Source organism: Ambystoma mexicanum, chromosome 14, assembly GCF_040938575.1.
Source record: "Ambystoma mexicanum isolate Mex_15411 chromosome 14, UKY_AmexF1_1, whole genome shotgun sequence".
Taxonomy (NCBI): domain Eukaryota; kingdom Metazoa; phylum Chordata; class Amphibia; order Caudata; family Ambystomatidae; genus Ambystoma; species Ambystoma mexicanum.
Window position 1 is genome coordinate 365,545,523 of NC_090940.1, and position 5,328 is coordinate 365,550,850.

A 5,328-nucleotide genomic window follows, 5' to 3' on the forward strand; every position below is an offset into this window, starting at 1 on the left:
TTTGTTCATGTTTTTTTTAATTAAAATTATGTGTTTGGACGCGTGCATGCTTGTGTTGTTAGGTGAATGAATATATGATGATGGATGCTAGTGTGAATGAGAGCATGATTGCTGTTTGGATGTTGTTTAAATGTGTGTTTGTATGTTCATTTATGTATTATTTATGTATGTTTATGGATGCGTGCATGCTTGTGTTATGAGTGAGCTCATGATGGGTGCTCATGTGAATGAGACAGAGAGTGCTTTGTGAGAAACCAGAAGGTGTCTCACACACTAGCCCCCGGGGATCTGTTATCCAGGTGGCCAGGCCCATCCATTGCTATTGGATCCAGTTCCTGGGGGTGGACCAGGGCGGGAGGATCACCTCGATGGTGGGGTCTTCGGGGGAGTGGAAGTGGGACACTGAAGGTTGAGGCGCGGTTCCCCTTTCTTATGAAACCTTTTCCCCATCCTACCAGGTAGGATACCTAGAAACTCACCCCTGCCCCCTTTCCGACACAAACACTTTCTCACAGACAGTTAATCGTGAGCAACAATGGACTAACACCAGAGCCGTATACCTGACATGTCCCAACGCAAGGGTCAGGCAGAGTCAGGCAATTACTGATATTTACACACATCTGACTTTCATTACACTTCCCCACACAGATGAAAGGTAGAGAACAAATGCACAAAGAGTGCCAGGGGACCACTCCGGTGGTTATAGTGCATGGTACAAATGTACTTTAACATCAACATTAACTCTGAGCAAGGCAAACTGCACGAGGAAGCAGCAATTCTGAGATGGCAGTTAAAACAGAGGAGAAAGGCGGCAAGATCAGAGAGGACGACAAGGAAGGTATTACCCTTGCCCTTTTCAGCAAAAGACTGCGACTCTCGAGAAGCCTCAAGGAAAAGAAACATAATACCGGGATTGCAGCAGCTGAATAGTGTAGTGTTTGTCAAGGTTACACTGGGCCATCCGCAATGATAGCCAAGGTGGGGAGAAGCGATTGTGACCATGTTACTGTCCTTGACTCTCCCAGCAAAGCAACACCAGCAAGTTCAGCACAGCTGGTGAGTTAGAGAAACTGATAGCAGACCAGACTGTGTTATGCTCAAGGTTGCAAGCAGCAATATTGTATGAAGGAATAGAACTTAAAAACAATTGAACTTTATGAAACCAAAATAGGTACCAGATACAGAGCGGTCTGGCGCCACATGGGTGCTCACTCGAAGCTCTCTGTTTGGTACCCCACTGAGTGTGTAAAAATGACTGAACTATGAAATCGAAGTGGTCCTGCAGCGGGTTAAGTTGAATCCTGTGCAAATTAGAAAGTCTTCGATTGTCTGTAAACTGAAATTGGTCTAAGCCCAGCTGAGGGGGGATAATTGTAGGAAAGGGGTCTGAAACACAAGAGGGGGATGCTGGGTGAAGAGTAACACGCCCGAGAAAATATTGCTGTAGCAAATGTGAACCTGACTGAGAGATGCCTGCAAATTAAAATGGTCTGAGCCTGACTGAGGGAAGCTAGTTGTGAAAATAGGATCTGAGCCCGGCTGAGGGGGATCCAGGCCAGGGGGAAGAGTGAATCAGCCAACTTGAATATTTGAAAAGGAGCTTTTCTTTTTTGTTACTGGTACATCAGGACCTCTGAGGCAAGAGACTTTGAACAAAAGAGACTTGGGCACAGAAGGCACTGATGTTGGTTAAAGGAACTGTGACCTTGTGCCGAAGAAGCCCAAGAGTGTGCTGTGGTTGAGTGACCCACCTTGTCCCGTGCTAAAAACATGGGGAAGGGAGGCAAACGAACTAAACATCATGAGCTATTATTTTGTGAACACTTCTTTCTTTTTGTGAACCTTATCTCACACTATTTGTAGCATAGCGGTAAGGATTGTTTTTTTAGTATAGGCACTTTTTATTTGACTAGACTCCACTAGGACTGTTTTATTATTATTTGATGGGCGTATCTTGCTCCCATCTTAGATTTAGGTCTAGAAAGGTGTTTTTCACACCCCTGATAAAGTTCAATAAACACCCTTGAACTGTGATCACATGTGTCTGCCTTACTTTGATACCATGCCTTCATTACCGCTTGCAGTGGGTATGTTGTCTAAATGTGTGCGTTTGGATGTTCATTTTTATTTTTTTAAATATGTGTATGGATGCTGTATGCGTGTGTTATGTGTGAGTGCATGATGGGTGCTCGTGTGAATGAGACACCAAGTGCTTGCTGTGTGTATGTTGTGTAAGTGTGTGTGTGTGTGTGTGTGTTTGTTTGTGCTTGTCTGAGCTGAATTTGCCAAGTGGGGGTAGGAGGTTTGTACAACAAACACATTTTGAAACTTCCTTTTCTTGCACAATCCCCCTTCCCACTAGCCAAAATCAACTCTCCGTCTGAGGTGCTTTGGGGCAAAGGGGACAGGGATGGTATGTTTTTACTGTACATCTATGATATATGTCTAGTAGAAAATACCATACCTGCTCTCCTGCCCCCCCCAGAACATTTCATACACATATATTCACTTTGATTGTGTGTGTGTGTTTGTGTGTGTTTGGCACTGTGGGGCCCAGTGGACATTTTTTTACTGGACATCTATTGTAGATGCGTTGTCAAAAATAACAAGCCTGCCTCACTGGGCACACAAGCACCGTACATACACAACTCATCATGTTGATTGTGTGCATGTGTTTGGTGCTGCGGGGCCCAGGGGACAGGCATGGGATTTCTTTACTGGACATCAATGGTAAATGTCCAGTAAATAATACCATCCCCCACCCCATGGACCTGTGCTGACTGACATGCACACATAACCACATTGATTGTGTGCATGTATGAGGAGCCCTGGACCCAGGGGGCAGGCATCTAATTTTTCTACTGGGCATCTATGATAGATGTCCAGTAAAAAAAACATGATTGCCCCCAGTGCCCCCCAGCACCTCGCATACACACAATCACATTCATCGTGTGCATGTGAGGCAATGGGGCCCAGGGGGCAGACATGGCATTTTTTACTGGGTATGGCCAGTAAAAAATGCCAGCCCAGTCTGCTCTGATTCCTAGCACCTCACATGCAATGTCAAGCCTAAGCCCTAAGCATCCCAGTGCCCCGCATGTACACACAATTGATTATCTGTTCATGTGAGGTACTGGAGGGCAATGAGGAAATGAATGCCATTTGCCAGTAACAAATATCATGACTGGGCCCCCAACACCTATGACGCACAATATTAATGTGTGCCTGTGAGGTGCTCAGGGCCTCAGGGGGAAGGCATGGCAGTTATTCTTTGGCATCTATGCAAAATAAAAAATACCATGCCTGTAGCCTGGGACTCCAGCTCCTGTCACACCTCTGCCCCCTGGACTCCCCAGCGCCTTGAAATCACACATAATCACATTCATCATTAATGTTATTATGTGCCTCATTACAAATCCGGCGGTAACCGTGCCGGTAAAACCGGCATGTTGCTGCCGGACTTGCAATATTTACTGGTGCCTGGCTTGCCCGAATCACCGGGGGATTATGACCCTGGTGTTCCGGGAAGTCAGGCGCCGGTAAATGTAATTCCCCATTCCCATTTGAGTCCAATAGGACTCAATTGGAATGGGGAACACAGAGGCACCAAACAGGCAGGAAGAGGTGGGCACCACCATTTTGTTTTATGTTATATTCTTTTCATAAAGACTTAGGTATTTGTGAGTGGAGCTGCCGGGCCATGTGATGGTTCCTTGACACCTGGACCCAAAATTGCAAAAATCTCGAAAAAGAAGCCGGTGCTCTCACGGTGGCTCAATATGAGCTTTGTATTTTTTCCAGTTATTTTTAATATACTTATTTTGAAACTCAATTACAACACTTAGATAGTTCTCAGAGTTCTTTGTCGGTTAAAACCAATGCTTTTTTTTATTTGTATGATTTTCACAAATTTCTTTCAAAATATGCAGAATTTGCAGAAGTTGCTATAGGAAGCAATTCCTAAGACTAAGCATAGTTGAATGTTTGTGCCTATGCATTTCAGAGCTATTCTACTTCCTCAGGGCTTAAGCTGTACCAAGATATACATTGCATAACAAATTCAATAGAAATGAATCCACACGAAGTGTACAACATGAAAAAGATTAATATAAAGCAACCAGTGCATACCAGATGTGTCCATATGAGATTTTCAATAAGGTTGAGAAGGAAAAGAAAAAAGGAAAGCCAGATGCTAACATAAATATTAAAGTTCAACATTTTCAAATTTAAATTGTCATTTGATTAGGAGTAGTATGTATGCTGCTGTTAGCCTTATAGCTGGGTTTCCAAACGTCCTGAAAAAATAGAGAAGAGAGCAAGAGATAGTCATAACTGTATGCACGTTGCCTAGCCGTGTAAGTGAAAACACTACATTGCAAAAGTTCACTTGTACGCCATTTTACCTTACATTCTGTGAGGTTGCTGCTTCCTCCTGTTTGCTAGCTGTGAAAAAATAGGCATCAGTAACTAACTTTCTCACTCTGCGTGAGCGTGCTCAACTTTCTAAGGCTAGTCCCAACTCTTACCTTAACGCTGCTGTATCTACTCGAAAACTAGAGCTGCTTGCAAGCGCGCTTATCGCAGCCATGGTGTTGTATACTTGTTGCTATGACGATCTGATGAGGCATAACGGAACGGCAGCATGCGTGCCGACGTTCCAGCGCCTCGTGTCCCGTATCCCCATAGTAACAGGGGAACAGGAAAAGGATGAAAAATAAGGAATAAAGTGTGTTAAAGTTTAAAAAATGAAAGCTGTGTCGCAGAGTACTCTCTATACGGAGGTATAGAAGATAAACGTCAGTGTAGATCCTGACGTTGTGTACAAATGAAAGCCGTTGCTTGAGTGTAACCATATGCTTATGCACTGAACTGAAATGAGTTCCCAAATAAATATGTAGACCTGATATTCCTCACTGTCAACACTATGTAAGGTTCGTAACTAAGTGCATTGTTTCCTAAAAAGAATGGGTGGACTGGCAACTTGCATGTGTGTCTGATCACAGCGTGCTAATGTTGATGTGCTAATCTTTAGAAAATTCAAAAAATGCATAAGGTAACTTAGAGCGGAATGACCAAAACCGTAAACACGGAGGCACAGGCACTGTAAATAATATTGCTGGTGCCTCTGTTATGGTCTGCTTACCGTGGTTGCTGTGCCTGGCAGGGCAGACCTGCTGGGCTCAGCAACTCTGGCAGGCAGACTCGTAGTGTGCTGGTCCGGTAACAACGGTGCCGGTAGGCTTACCAGAACCGGTGTTACCAGAGCGGCACACTCGTAATGAGGCCCTATGTCTCAGTGCAAGGCTCTGGCGTACCATGGAGCAGGCA

General features: G+C 44.5%; 1 long non-coding RNA gene across 1 annotated transcript; it reads right to left on the minus strand.

Annotated features, from left to right (window-relative positions):
* Nucleotides 1–3,864: 3,864 nt before the first annotated feature.
* Nucleotides 3,865–4,606, minus strand: LOC138527297 (uncharacterized). Its single transcript, XR_011283869.1, has 3 exons — nt 4,527–4,606; nt 4,404–4,443; nt 3,865–4,295 (listed from the first exon to the last, which is right to left on the minus strand). It is a non-coding gene; the product is annotated as an uncharacterized lncRNA (long non-coding RNA).
* Nucleotides 4,607–5,328: the final 722 nt, after the last annotated feature.